Source organism: Apodemus sylvaticus, chromosome 6 (assembly GCF_947179515.1).
Source record: "Apodemus sylvaticus chromosome 6, mApoSyl1.1, whole genome shotgun sequence".
NCBI lineage: Eukaryota > Metazoa > Chordata > Mammalia > Rodentia > Muridae > Apodemus > Apodemus sylvaticus.
The window spans coordinates 143,766,176-143,782,455 of NC_067477.1; positions in this window are offsets into that span (position 1 = coordinate 143,766,176).

The window sequence follows — 16,280 nt, forward strand, 5'->3', positions numbered from 1 at the left end:
ACCAAATCTTTTCGAGTTACAACGTGTTGTTAAGGAGATACATGCTTATTTTGTAAGACGCGTTAATTCTTCTAGTAAAGTGTTTCCTATACGTACGTATTTGTCTTTACTCTGCAACACTGTATTTCCTTATTCGTGGTATTCTTACATATTCTTTCGAGAGAAAACTATCCTGTGTGTTCCCTTTTGAGGCTACACACTAAGACATACATGCAACACCAAAGCTCTTCGAGTTACAACGTGTTGTTTAGGAAAAACAAGCTAATTTCGCACGATGCGGGATTTCCTTAAAACGTGATTTTCTGAAAAATTTTGATGAAAGAAAATTCTCCTATGGGATCTCTTCTGAGGCTACACCTTTAGACATACATGCCACACCAATTCTTTTCGAGTTACAACGTGTTGTTTAGGAGATAAAAGCTAATTTTGTACGATGCATTATTTCTTCTCATAAAGTGTTTCCAATACTTATGTATTTGTCTTTACTCTGCAACATTCGGTATTTCTTCTTGCATGGTAAAAAATTAGCTTGTATCTCCTAAACAACACGTTGTAACTCGAAAAGATTTGTTGTGGCGTTTACATATAAACGTGTAGCCTCAAAAGTGAACCCACAGGAGAATTTTCTTTCGTCAAAATTTTCCAGAAAACCACGTTTTATGGAAATCCCGCATCGTGGAAATTATCTTGTTTTTCCTAAACAATTCCTTGTACCTCGAAAAGTTTTGGTGTTGCGTGTATGTCTAAGCGTGTAGCCTCAAAAGAGAACGCACAGGGGAGTTTTCTCTCGAAAGAATATATAAGAATACCACGTTATATGGAAATACAGTGTTGCAGAGTAAAGACAAATATGTACGTATGGAAACACTTTAGGAGAGGAAAAAACTCATGGTAAAAAATTAGCTTGTACCTCCTCAACAACACGTTGAAACTCGAAAAGATTTGGTGTCGTGTTTACATCTAAACGTGTAGCCTCAAAAAAGAACCCACAGGAGAATTTTCTTTCATCAAAATTTGTCAGAAAACCACCTTTTAAGGAAATCCCGCATCGTGCAAAATTATCTTGTTTTTCCTAAACAACACGTTGTAACTCAAAAAGCTTTTGTGTTGCGTGTATGTCTAAGCGTGTAGCCTCAGAAGAGAACGCACAGAAGAGTTTTCTCTTGAAAGAATATGTAAGAATACCACGTTATAAGGAAATACAGTGTTGCAGAGTAAAGACAAATAGGTACTTATTGGAAACACTTTACGAGAAGAAATAATGTATCGTACAAAATTAGCTTGTATCTCCTAAACAACACGTTGTAACTCGAAAAGTTTTGGTGTGGCGTGTACGTCTAAACATGTAGCCCCAAAAGGGAACCCACAGGAGAATTTTCTTTCGTCAAAATTTGTCAGAAAACCACGTTTTAAGGAAATCCCTCATCGTGCGAAATTATCTTGTTATTCCTAAACAACACGTTCTTACTCGAAAAGCTTTGGTGTTGCGTGTATGTCTAAGCATGTAGCCTCAGAAGAGAATGCACAGGAGAGTTTTCTCTCGAAAGAATATGTAAGAATACCACGTTATTTGGAAATACAGTGTTGCAGAGTAAAGACCAATATGTATATATTGGAAACACTTTATGAGAAGAAATAACGCATGGTAAAAAATTAGCTTGTATCTCCTAAACAACACGTTGTAACTCGAAAAGGTTTGGTGTGGTGTTTACATCTAAACGTGTAGCCTCAAAAGAGAACCCACAGGAGAATTTTCTTTCGTCAAAATTTTTTGAGAAAAACCACGTTTTAAGGAAATCCTGCATCATGCGAAATTATCTTGTTTTTCCTAAACAACACGTTGTAACTCGAAAAGCTTTTGGGTTGCATGTATGTCTAAACGTGTGGCCTCTAAAGAGAATGCACAGGAGAGTTTTCTCTCGAAAGAATATGTAAGAATACCACGTTATAAGGTAATACAGTGTTGCAGAGTAAAGACAAATACATACGTATTGGAAACACTTAACGAGAAGAAATAACGCATCTACAAAATTAGCTTGTATCTCCTAAACAACACGTTGTAACTGGAAAAGATTTCATGTGTCGTGTACGTCTAAACATGTAGCCTCAAAAGAGAACCCACAGGAGAATTTTCTTTCGTCAAAATTTGTCAGACAACCACGTTTTAAGGAAATCCCGCATCGTGCGAAATTATTTTGTTTTTCGAAAACATCACGTTGTAACTCGACAAGCTTTGGTGTTGCGTGTATGTCTAAGCATGTAGCCTCAAAAGAGAACGCACAGGAGAGGTTTCTCTCGAAAGAATATGTAAGAAAACCACGATATATGGAAATACAGTGTTGCAGAGTAAAGACAAATATGTACGTATTGGAAACACTTAATGAGAAGAAATAACGCATCTACAAAATTAGCTTGTATCTCCTAAACAACACGTTGTGACTCAAAAGGATTTCGTGTGGCGTGTACGTCTAAACGTGTAGCCTCAAAAGAGAACCCACAGGAGTATTTTCTTTCGTCAAAATTTTTCAGAAAACCACGTTTTAAGGAAATCCCGCATCGTGAGAAATTATTTTGTTTTTCCAAAACAACACGTTGTAACTCGAAAAGCTTTGGTGTTGCGTGTATGTCTAAGCATGTAGCCTCAAAAGAGAACGCAAAGGAGAGGTTTCTCTCGAAAGAATATGTAAGAAAACCACGATATATGGAAATACAGTGTTGCAGAGTAAAGACAAATATGTACGTATTGGAAACACTTTACGAGAAGAAATAACGCATGGTATAAAATTAGCTTGTATCTCCTAAACAACACGTTGTGACTCAAAAGGATTTGATGTGGTGGTTACATCTAAACGTGTAGCCTCAAAAGAGAACCCACAGGAGTATTTTCTTTCATCAAAATTTTTTCAGAAAACCACGTTTTAAGGAAATCCCGCATCGTGCGAAATTATTTTGTTTTTGCTAAACAACACGTTGTAACTCGAAAAGCTTTGGTGTTGCGTGTATGTCTAAGCGTGTAGCCTCAAAAGAGAATGCACAGTAGAGTATTCTCTCGAAAGAATATGTAAGAATACCACGTTATAAGGAAATACAGTGTTGCAGAGTAAAGACAGATACATACGTATTGGAAACACTTTACGAGAAGGAATAATACATCGTACAAAATTAGCTTGTATTTCCTAAACAACACGCTGTAACTCGAAAAGATTTGGTGTGGCGTGTACGTTGAAATGTGTAGCCTCAAAGAGAACCCACAGGAGAATTTTCTTTGGTCAAAATTTGTCAGAAAACCACGTTTTAAGGAAATCCCGCATCGTGCAAAATTATCTTGTGTTTCCCTAACAACACGTTTTAACTCGAAAAGCTTTGGTGTTGCGTGTATGTCTAAACGTGTCAGCTCAAAGAGAAAGCACAGGAGAGTTTTCTCTCGAAAGAATATATAAGAATACCACGTTATAAGGAAATACAGTGTTGCAGAGTAAAGACAAATAGTATTGGAAACACTTTACGAGAAGAAATAACGCATCGTACAAAATTAGCTTGTATCTCCTAAACAACGCGTTGTAACTCGAAAAGATCTGGTGTGGCGTGTAGCCTCAAAAGAGAACCCACAGGAGAATTTTCTTTCGTCAAAATTTGTCAGAAAACCACGTATTAAGGAAATCCCCCATCGTGCGAAATTATCTTGTTTTTCCTAAACAACACGTTGTGACTCAAATAGCTTTGGTTCTGCGTGTATGTCTAAGCGTGTAGCCTCAAAAGAGAACGCACAGGAGAGTTTTCTCTAGAAAGAATATGAAAGAATACCACGTTATAAGGAAATACAGTGTTGCAGAGTAAAGACAGTTGCATACATATTGGAAACACTTTACGAGAAGAAATAATGCATCGTACAAAATTAGCTTGTATTTACTAAAAAGCACGTTGTAACTCGAAAAGATTTGGTGTGGCATGTACCTCTAAACGTGTAGCATCTAAAGAGAATACACTGGAGAATTTTCTTTGGTCAAAATTTGTCAGAAAACCACATTTTAAGGTAATCCCGCATCGTGCGAAATTATCTTGTTTTTCCTAAACAACAAGTTGTAACTCGAAAAGCTTTGGTGTAGCATGTAAGTCTAAGCGTGTAGCCTCAAAAGAGAATGCACAGGAGAGTTTTCTCTCGAAAGAATATGTAAGAATACCAAGTTATAAGGAAATACAGTGTTGCAGAATAAAGACAATTACATATGTATTGGAAACACTTTACCAGACGAAATATTGCATCGTACAAAATTAGCTTGTTTCTCCTAAACAACACGTCGTAACTCGAAAAGATTTGGTGTGGCGTGTACGTCTAAAATGTAGCCTTATAAGAAAACCCACAGTAGAATTTTCTTTGGTCAAAATTTGTCAGAAAACCACGTTTTAAGGAAATCCCACATCGTGCGAAATTATCTTGTTTTTCCTAAACAACACGTTGTAACTCAAAAAGCTTTGGTATTGGGTGTATGTCTAAGAATGTAGCCTCAAAAGAGAACGCACAGGAGAGTTTTCTCTCGAAAGAATATGTAGGAATACTACGTTATATGGAAAAACAGTGTTACAGAGTAAAGACAATTATGTACGTATTTGAAACACTTTACGAGAAGAAATAATGCATGGGAAAAAATTAGCTTGTATCTCCTAAACAACACGTAGTAACTCGAAAGGATTTGGTGTGGTGTTTACATCTAAAGGTGTAGCCTCAAAAGAGAACCCACAGGAGAATTTTCTTTCGTCAAAATTTTTTCAGAAAACCACGTTTTAAGGAAATCCGGCATCGTGTGAAATTATCTGGTTTTTCCTAAACAACACGTTGTAACTCGAAAAGCTTTGGTTTTGCATGTATGTCGAAGCGTGTAGCCTCAAAAGAGAACGCACAAGAGAGTATTCTCTCGAAAGAATATGTAAGAATACCACGTTATAAGGACATACAGTGTTGCAGAGTAAAGACAGATACATACATATTGGAAACACTTTACGAGAAGGAATGATACATCGTACAAAATGAGCTTGTATTTCCTAAACAACACGTTGTAACGCGAAAAGATTTTGTGTGGCATGTACGTTGAAACGTGTAGCCTCAAAAGAGAACCTACAGGAGAATTTTCTTTCGTCAAAATATGTCAGAAAACCACGTTTTAAGGAAATCCCGCATCGTGCGAAATTATCTTGTTTTTCCTAAACAACACGTTGTAACTCGAAAAGCTTTGGTGTAAACAACACGTTGTAACTCGAAAAGATTTGGTGTGGTGTTTACATCTAAACGTGTAGCATCAAAAGAGAACCCACAGGAGAATTTTCTTTGGTCAAAATTTTTTCAGAAAACCACGTTTTAAGGAAGTCCTGCATTGTGCGAAATTATCTTGTTTTTCCTAAACAACACGTTGTAACTCGAAAAGCTTTGGTGCTGCGTGTATGTCTAAGCGTGTAGCCCAAAAGAGAACGCACAGGAGAGTTTTTCCTCGAAAGAATATGTAAGAATATCACGTTATAAGGAAATACAGTGTTGCAGAGTAAAGACAATTAAGTACATATTGGACACACTTTACAAGAAGAAATAACGCATCGAACAAAATTTGCTTGTATCTCCTAAACAACAAGTTGTAACTCGAAAAGATTTGGTGTGGCGTGTACGTTTAAACCTGTAGCCTCAAAAGACAACGCACAGGAGAACTTTCTTTCGTCAAAATTTGTCAGAAAACCACGTTTTAAGGATATCCCGCATCGTGCAAAATTATCCTGTTTTTCCTAAACAACACGTTGTAACTCGAAAAGCTTTGGTGTTGCGTGTATGTCTAAGAGTGTAGCCTCTAAAGAGAACGCACCGGAGAGTTTTCTCTCGAAAGAACATGTAAGAATACAATGTTATTAGGAAATACAGTGTTGCAGAGTAAAGACAAATACGTAAATATTGGAAACACTTTACGAGAATAAATAATGCATCGTACAAAATTAGCTTGTATCTCCTAAACAACACGTGGTAATTCCAAAGGATATGGTGTGGCGTGCACGTCTAAACGTGTAGCCTCAAAAGAGAACCCACAGGAGAATTTTCTTTCGTCAAAATTTGTCAGAACACCAAGTTTTAAGGAAATCACGCATCGTGCGAAATTATCTTCTTTTTCATAAACAACACGTTGTAACTTGACAAGCTTTGGTGTTGCCTGTATGTCTAAGTGTGTAGCCTCAAAAGGGAACGCACAGGATAGTTTTCTCTCGAAAGAATGTGTAAGAATACCACGTTATAAGGAAATACAGTGTTGCAGAGTAAAGACAAATACGTACGTATTGGAAACACTTTACGAGAAGAAATAAAGCATCGTACAAAATTAGCTTGTATGTCCTAAACAACACGTGGTAACACGAAAGGATTAGGTGTGACATGCACGTCGAAACGTGAAGCCTCAAAAGAGAACCAAAAGAATAATTTTCTTTCGTCAAAATTTGTCAGAAAACCATGTTTTAAGGAAATCCGGCATCGTGCGAAAGTATCTTGTTTTTTATAAACAACACGTTGTAACTCAAAAAGCTTTGGTGTTGCCTGTATGTCTAAGTGTTTAGCCTCAAAAGGGAATGCACAGGATAGTTTTCTCTCGAAAGAATATGTAAGAATACCACATTATAAGGAAATACAGTGTTGCAGAGTAAAGACAAATACGTACGTATTGGAAACACTTTACGAGAATTAACGCATTATAAAAAATTAGCTTGTATCTCCTAAACAACACAATGTAACTCGAAAAGATTTGGTGTGACGTGTACGTCTAAATATGTAGCCTCAAAAGTGAACCCACAGGAGAATTTTCTTTCGTCAAAATTTTTCAGAAAACCAGGTTTTTAGGAAATCCCGCATCATGCGAAATCATCTTCTTTTTCCTAAACAACACGTTGTAACTCGAAAAGCTTTGGTGTTGCCTGTTTGTCTAATCGTGTAGCCTCAAAAGAGAATGCACAGGAGAGTTTTCCCTCGAAAAAATATGTAAGAATACCATGTTATAAGGAAATACAGTGTTGCAGAGTAAAGACAAATATGTACGTATTGGAAACACTTTACGAGAAGAAATAACGCATCATACAATATTTGCTTGTGTCTCCTAAACAACACGTTGTAACTGAAAAATATTTGGTGTGGCTCGTACGTCTACACGTGTAGCCTCAAAAGAGAACCTACAGGAGAACTTTCTTTCGTCAAAATTTGTCAGAAAACCACGTTTTAAGGAAATCCCGCTTCGTGCAAAATTATCTTTTTTTTTCCTAAACAACACGTTGTACCTCGAAAAGCTTTGGTGTTGCGTGTATGTCTGAGCATGTAGCCTCTAAAGAGAATGCACAGGAGAGTTTTCTCTCGAAAGAACATGTAAGAATACAACGTTATAAGGAAATACAGTGTTGCAGAGTAAAGACAAATACATATGTATTGGAACCACTTTACGAAAAGAAATAAAGCATCATACAAAATTAGCTTGTATCTCTTAAACAACATGTTGTAACTCGGAAGGATTTGGTGTGGCGTGCACGTCTAAACGTGTAGCCTCAAAACAGAAGCCACAGGAGAATTTTCTTTCGTCAAAATTTGTCAGAAAACCACGTTTTAAGGAAATCCCGCATCGTACAAAATTATATTGTTTTCCATAAACAACACGTTGTAACTCGAAAAGCTTTGGTGTTGCCTGTATGTCTAAGTGTGTAGCCTCAAAAGGGAACGCACAGGATAGTTTTCTCTCGAAGGAATATGTAAGAATACCACGTTATAAGGAAATATAATGCTGCAGTGTAAAGACAAATATGTACTTATTGGAAACACTTTATGAGAAGAATTAACGCATCGTAAAAAATTAGCTTATATCTCCTAAACAACACGTTGTAATTCGAAAAGATTTGGTGTGGCTCGTACCTCTACACGTGTAGCCTCAAAAGAGAACCCACAGGAGAACTTTCTTTCGTCAAAATTTTTCAGAAAACCACGTTTTATGGAAATCTCGCATCGTGCTTAATTATCTTGTTTTTCCTAAACAACACATTGTAACTCGAAAAGCTTTGGCGTTGCATGTTTGTCTAAGCGTGTCCCCTCAAAAGAGAACGCACAGGAGAGTTTTCCCTCGAAATAATATGTAAGAATACCATGTTATAAGGAAATACAGTGTAGCAGATTAAAGACAAATAAGTACGTATTGGAAACACTTTACGAGAAGAAATAATGCTTCGTACAAAATTAGCTTGTATCTCCTAAGCAACACGTGGTAACTTGAAAGGATTTGGTGTGGCGTGTACGTCTAAACGTGTAGCCTCAAAAGAGAACCCACAGGAGAATTTTCTTTATTCAAAATTTTTCAGAAAACCACATTTTAAGGAAATCCCGCATCGTGCGAAATCATCTTCTTTTTCCTAAACAACATGTTGTAACTCGAAAAGCTATGGTGTTGCGTGTATGTGTAAGCGTGGAGCCTCAAAAGAGAAGGCACTGGAGAGTTTTCACTCCAAAGAATATGTAAGAATACCACGTTATAAGGAAATACAATTTTGCAGAGTAAAGACAAATAAGTACATATTGGAAACACTTTACGAGAAGAAATAACACATCTTACAAAATTATCTTGTATCTCCTAAACAACACGTTGTAACTCAAAAGGATTTGGTGTGACGTGTACGTCTAAAAGTGTAGCCTCAAACGAGAACACACAGGAGAATTTTCTTTCATCAAAATTTGTCAGAAACCACGTTTTAAGGAAATCTCGCATCGTGCGAAATTATCTTGTTTTTCCTAAACAACACGTTGTAACTCGAAAAGCTTTGGTGTTGCGTGTATGTCTAAGCGTGTAGCCTCAAAAGAGAACGCACAGGAGAGTTTTCTCTCGAAAGAATATGTAAGAATACCACGTTATAAGGAAATAAAGTGTTGCAGAGTAAAGACAACTACGTACGTATTGGAAACACTTTAAGAGAAGAAATAACACATCGTACAAAATTAGCTTGTATCTCCTAAACAACACGTTGTAACTCGAAAAGATTTGGTGTGGCTCGTACCTCTACACGTGTAGCCTCAAAAGAGAACCCACAGGATAACTTTCTTTCGTCAAAATTTTTCAGACAACCACGTTTTATGGAAATCTCGCATCGTGCAAAATTATCTTGTATTTCCTAAACGACACATTGTAACTCGAAAAGCTTTGGCGTTGCGTGTATGTCTAAGCGTGTAGCCTCTAAAGAGAACGCACAGGAGAGTTTTCTCTTGAAAGAATATGTAAGAATACAACGTTATAAGGAAATACACTGTTGTAGAGTTAAGACAAATAAGTACTTATTGGAAAACTTTACGAGCAGAAGTAACACATCTTAAAAAATTAGCTTGTATCTCCTAAACAACACGTGGTAACTCGAAAAGATTTGGTGTGCCGTGTACGTGTAAACGTGTAGCCTCAAAAGAGAACCCACAGGAGAATTTTCTTTCGTCAAAATTTTTCAGAAAACCACGTTTTAAGGAAATCCTGCATCGTGCGAAATCATCTTCTTTTTCCTAAACAACATGTTGTAACTCGAAAAGCTTTGGTGTTGCGTGTATGTGTAAGCATGAAGCCTCAAAAGAGAAGGCACAGGAGAGTTTTCTCTCAAAAGATTATATAAGAATACCACGTTATAAGGAAATACAATTTTGCAGAGTAAAGACAAATAAGTACATATTGGAATGACTTTACAAGAAGAAATAACGCATCGTAAAAAAGTAGCTTGTATCTCCTAAACAACACGTTGTAACTCGAAAAGATTTGGTGTGACGTGTATGTCTAAGCGTGTAGCCTCAAAAGGGAACCCACAAGAGACTTTTCTTTCATCAAAATTTGTCAGAAACCACGTTTTAAGGAAATCTCGCATCGTGCGAAATTATCTTGTTTTTCCTAAATAACACGTTATAACTCAAAAAGCTTTGATGTTGCCTGTATGTCTAAGTGTGTAACCTCAAAAGAGAATGCACAGGATAGTTTTCTCTTGAAAGAATATGTAAGAATACCACGTTATAAGGAAATACAATGTTGCAGAGTAAAGACAAATACGTACATATTGGAAACACTTTACGAGAAGAATTAACACATCTTAAAAAATTAGCTTGTATCTCCTAAACAACACGTTGTAACTCGAAAAGATTTGGTGTGGCATGTACGTCTAAACGTGTAGCCTCAAAAGAGAACCTACAGGAGAATTTTCTTTCTTCAAAATTTTTCAAAAAACCACGTTTTAAGGAAATCCCGCATCGTGTGAAATCATCTTCTTTTTCCTAAACAACATGTTGTAACTTGAAAAGCATTGGTGTTGCGTGTATGTGTAAGCGTGGAGCCTCAAAAGAAAAGGCACAGGAGAATTTTCTCTCGAAAGAATATGTAAGAATACCACGTTATACGGAAATACAATTTTGCAGAGTATAGACAAATAAGTACATATTGGAAACACTTACAAGAAGAAATAACGCATCGTACAAAATTAGCTTGTATCTCCTAAACAACACGTTGTAACTCGAAAAGATTTGGTGTGGCGTGTACGTCTAAAAGTGTAGCCTCAAAAGAGAACCTACAGGAGAATTTTATTTCATCAAAATTTGTCAGAAACCAGGTTTTAAGGAAATCTCGCATCGTGCGAAATTATCTTGTTTTTCCTAAACAACACGTTGTAACTCGAAAAGCTTTGGTGTTGCGTGTATGTATAAGCGTGTAGCCTCAAAAGAGAACGCACAGGATAAAATTCTCCTGTGGGTTCTCTTTTGAGGGTACACGTTTAGACGTACACGCGACAACAAATCCTTTCGAGTTATAACGTGTTGTTTAGGAGATACAAGCTAATTTTGTACTATGTGTTATTTCATCTCGTAAAGTTTAAGTGTTTCCAATAAGTATGTATTTGTCTTTACTCTGCAACACTGTATTTCCTTAAAACGTGGTATTCCTACATATTCTTTCGGGAGAAAACTCTCCTGTGCATTCTCTTTTAAGGCTACACGATTAGAAATACACGCAACACCAAATCCTTTCGAGTTACAAAGTTTTGTTTAGGAAAAACAAGATATTTTCGCACGGTGCGGGATTTCCGTAAAAAGTGGTTTTTGACAAATTTTGACCAAAGAAAAGTCTCCTGTGGGTTCTCTTTTGAGGCTACACGTTTAGACGTACACACCACACCAAATCTTTTCCAGTTACAACGTGTTCTTTAGGAGATACAAGCTAATTTTGCATGATGCTTTATTTCTTCTCGTAAAGTGTTTCCAATAAGTACGTATTTGTCTATATTCTGCTTCACTGTATTTCCTTATAACGCGGTATTCTTACATATTCTTTCGAGAGAAAACTCTCCTGTGCGTTCCCCTTTGAGGCTACACACTTAGACATACACGCAACACCAAAGCTTTTCAAGTTACAACGTGTTGTTTAGGAAAAACAAGATAATTACGCACGATGCGGGATTTCCTTAATAAGTGGTTTTCTGACAAATTTTGACCAAGGAAAATTCCTCTATGGGTTCTCTTTTGAGGCTACACGTTTAGACGTACAGGCCACACCAAATCTTTTTAAGTTACACCGTGTTGTTTAGGAGATACAAGCTAATTTTGTACGATGCGTTATTTCTTCTCCTAAAGAGTTTCCAATAAGTAAGTATATGTCTTTATTCTGCAACACTGTATTTCCTTATAATGTGGTATTCTTACATATTCTTTCAAGAAAAAACTCTCCTGTGCGTTCACATTTGAGGCTACACGCTTAGACATATACGCAACACCAAAGCTTTTCGAGTTACACCGTGTTGTTTAGGAAGAACAAGATAATTTTGCAAGATGCTGGATTTCCAAAAAACTTGGTTTTCTGACAAATTTTGACGAAAGAAAATTCTCCTGTGGGTTCTCTTTTGAGGCTACACATTTAGATGTACACGCCACACCAAATCTTTTTGAGTTTCAACGTGTTATTTAGGAGATACAAGCTAATTTTTTAAGATGCGTTATTTCTTCTCGTAAAGTGTGTCCAATACGTACTTATTTGTCTTTACTCTGCAACACTGTATTTCCTTATAACGTGGTATTCTTACATATTCTTTCGAGAGAAAACTCTCTTGTGTGTTCTCTTTTGAGGCTACACGCTTAGACATACACGCAGCACCAAAGCTTTTCGAGTTACAACGTGTTGTTTAGGAAAAACAAGATAATTTCCACGATGCGGGATTTCCATAAAACGTGGTTTTCTGACAAATTTTGACGAAAGAAAATTCTCCTGTGAGTTCTCTTTTGAGGCTGTACGTTTAGACGTACACGCCACACCAAATCTTTTCGAGTTACATCGTGTTGTTTAGGAGATACAAGCTAATTTTGTACGATGCGTTATTTTTTCTCGTAAAGTGTTTCCAATACATACGTAATTGTCTTTACTCTGCAACACTGTATTTCCTTATAACGTGGTATTCTTATATATTCTTTCGAGAGAAAACTCTCCTGTGCGTTCTCTTTTGAGGCCACACGTTTAGACATACACGCAACACCAAAGCTTTTCGAGTTACAATGTGTTGTGTAGGAAAAACAAGATAATGTCGCACAATGCGGGATTTACTTAAAACAGGTTGTAATTCGAAAAGCTTTGGTGTTGCGTGTATGTCTAAGCATGTAGCCTCTAAAGAGAACGCACAGGAGAGTTTTTCTCTCGAAAGAATATGCAAGATTACCACGTTATAAGGAAATACAGTGTTGCAGAGTAAAGGCAAATACATACGTATTGGAAACATTTAACCTTTACGAGAAGAAATAACGCATCTTAAAAAATTAGCTTGTATCTCCTAACCAACACGTTGAAACTCGAAAGGATTTGGTGTGGCGTGTAAGTCTAAATGTGTAGCCTCAAAAGAGAACCCACAGGAGAATTTTCTTTCTTCAAAATTTGTCAGAAAACCACGTTTTATGGAAATCCCGCATCGTGCGAAATTATCTTGTTTTTTCGAAACAACACGTTGTAACTCAAAAAGCTTTGTTGTTGCGTGTATGTCTAAGCGTGTAGCCTCAAAAGAGAATGCAAAGGAGAGTTTTTTCTCGAAAGAATATGTAAGAATACCACGTTATTATGAAACACAGTGTTGTAAAGACAAATACGTATTGGAAAAACTTTAGGAGAAGAAATAACGCATCGTAAAAAATTAGCTTGTATCTCCTAAACAACACGTTGTAACTTAAAAAGATTTGGTGTGTAGCCTGTACATCTAAACGTGTAGCCTCAAAAGAGAACCCACAGGAGAATTTTCTTTCGTCAAAATTTTCCAGAAAACCACGTTTTAAGGAAATCCCGCATCGGGCGCAATTATCTTGTTTTTCCTAAACAACACGTTGTAACTCGAAAAGCTTTGGTGTTTGGTGTATGTCTAAGCGTGTAGCCCCAAAAGAGAACGCACAGGAGATTTTTCTCTCGAAAGAATATGTAAGAATACCACGTTATAAGGAAATACAGTGTGGCAGAGTAAAGACAAATACGTATGTATTGGAAGCACTTTATGAGAGAAATAACGCATCTTGCAAAATTAGCTTGTATGTCCTAAACAACACGTTGTAACTCAAAAAGATTTAGTGTGGCGTGTTCGTCTAAAAGTGTAGCCTCAAAAGAGAACCCACAGGAGAGTTTTCTTTCGTCAAAATTTGTCAGAAAACCACGTTTTAAGGAAATCCCGCATCGTGCGAAATTATCTTGTTTTTCCTAAACAACACGTTGTAACTAGAAAAGCTTTGGTGTTGCGTGTATGTCTAAGCATGCAGCCTCAAAAGAGAATGCACAGGAGAGTTTTCTCTCGAAAGAATATGTAAGAATGCCACATTATAAGGAAATATATTGCTGCAGAGTAAAGACATACACGTACTTAATGGAAACACATTATGAGAAGAAATAACGCATGGTACAAAATTAGCTTGTATCTCCGAAACAACACGTGGTAACTCAAAAAGATTTGGTGTGGCATGTACGTCTGAGAGTGTAGCCTCAGAAGAGAACCCACAGGAGAATTTTCTAACCTCAAAATTTGTCAGAAAACCACGTTTTAAGGAAATCCCGCATCGTGCGTAATTATCTTGTTTTTCCTAATCAACACGTTGTAACTCGAAAAGCTTTGGTGTTGCGTGTATGTCTAAGCGTGTAGCCTCCAAAGAGAACGCACAGGATAGTTTTCTCTCAAAAGAATATGTAAGAAAACCATGTTATAAGGAAATAAAGTGTTGCAGAGTAAAGACAAATACGTACTTATGGGAAACACTTTACGAGAAGAAATAACGCATCATGTAAAATTAGCTTGTATCTCCTAAACAACACGCTGTAACTCGAAAAGATTTGGTGTGGCGTGTAGGTCTAAACGTGTAGCCTCAAAAGAGAACCCACAGGAGAGTTTTCTTTTGTCAAAATTTGTCAAAAACCACGTTTTAAGGAAATCCCGCATCGTGCGAAATTATCTTGTTTTTCCTAAACAACATGTTGTAACTCGAAAAGCATTGGTGTTGCGTGTATGTCTAAGCGTGTAGCCTCAAAAGAGAACGCACAGGAGAGTTTTCTCCCGAAAGAATATGTAGGAATACCACATTATAAGGAAATACAGTGTTGCAGAGTAAAGACAAATACATACTTATTGGAAACACTTAAACTTAACGAGTAGAAATAACACATAGTACAAAATTAGCTTGTATCTCCTAAACAACACGTTATAACTCGAAAGGATTTGGTGTGGCTTGTACGTCTAAATGTGTACCCTCAAAAGAGAACCCACGGGAGATTTTTCTTTCGTTCAAAATTTGTCAGAAAACCAAGTTTTAAGGAAATCGCGCATCATGCGAAATTATCTTGTTTTTCCTAAACAACACGTTGTAACTCGAAAAGCTTTGGTGTTGCATGTATGTCTAAGCGTGTAGCCTCCAAAGAGAACGCACAGGAGAGTTTTCTCTCGAAAGAATATGTAAGAATACCACGTTATAAATAAATACAGTGTTGCAGAATAAAGGCAAATACATACGTATTGGAAACACTTAAACTTTACGAGAAGAAATAACGCATCTAAAAAAATTAGCTTGTATCTCCTAAACAACACGTTGTATCTCAAAAAGATTTGGTGTGGCGTGTAGATCTAAACGTGTAGCCTCAAAAGAGAACCCACAGGAGAATTTTCTTTCGTCAAAATTTGTCAGAAAACCACGTTTTATGGAAATCCCGCATCGTGCGAAATTATCTTTTTTTTTCGGAAACAACACGTTGTAACTCGAAAAGCTTTGTTGTTGCATGTATGTCTAAGCGTGTAGCCTCAAAAGAGAATGCAAAGGAGAGTTTTGTCTCGAAAGAATATGTAAGAATACCACGTTATTAGGAAACACAGTGTTGTAGAGTAAAGACAAATGCGTATTGGAAAAACTTTACGAGAAGAAATAAAGCATAGTACAAAATTAGCTTGTATCTCCTAAACAACACGTTGTAACTTACAAAGATTTGGTGTGGCCTGTACGTCTAAACGTGTAGCTTCAAAAGAGAACCCACAGGAGAATTTTCTTTCGTCAAAATTTTTCAGAAAACCACGTTTTAAGGAAATCCCGCATCGTGCGAAATTATCTTGTTTTTCCTAAACAACACGTTGTAACTAGAAAAGCTTTGGTGTTGCGTGTATGTCTAAGCATGCAGCCTCAAAAGAGAATGCACAGGAGAGTTTTCTCTCGAAAGAATATGTAAGAATGCCACGTTATAAGGAAATATATTGCTGCAGAGTAAAGACATACACGTACTTAATGGAAACACATTATGAGAAGAAATAACGCATGGTACAAAATTAGCTTGTATCTCCGAAACAACACGTGGTAACTCAAAAAGATTTGGTGTGGCATGTACGTCTGAGAGTGTAGCCTCAGAAGAGAACCCACAGGAGAATTTTCTAACCTCAAAATTTGTCAGAAAACCACGTTTTAAGGAAATCCCGCATCGTGCGTAATTATCTTGTTTTTCCTAATCAACACGTTGTAACTCGAAAAGCTTTGGTGTTGCGTGTATTTCTAAGCGTGTAGCCTCCAAAGAGAACGCACAGGATAGTTTTCTCTCAAAAGAATATGTAAGAAAACCATGTTATAAGGAAATAAAGTGTTGCAGAGTAAAGACAAATACGTACTTATGGGAAACACTTTACGAGAAGAAATAACGCATCATGTAAAATTAGCTTGTATCTCCTAAACAACACGCTGTAACTCGAAAAGATTTGGTGTGGCGTGTAGGTCTAAACGTGTAGCCTCA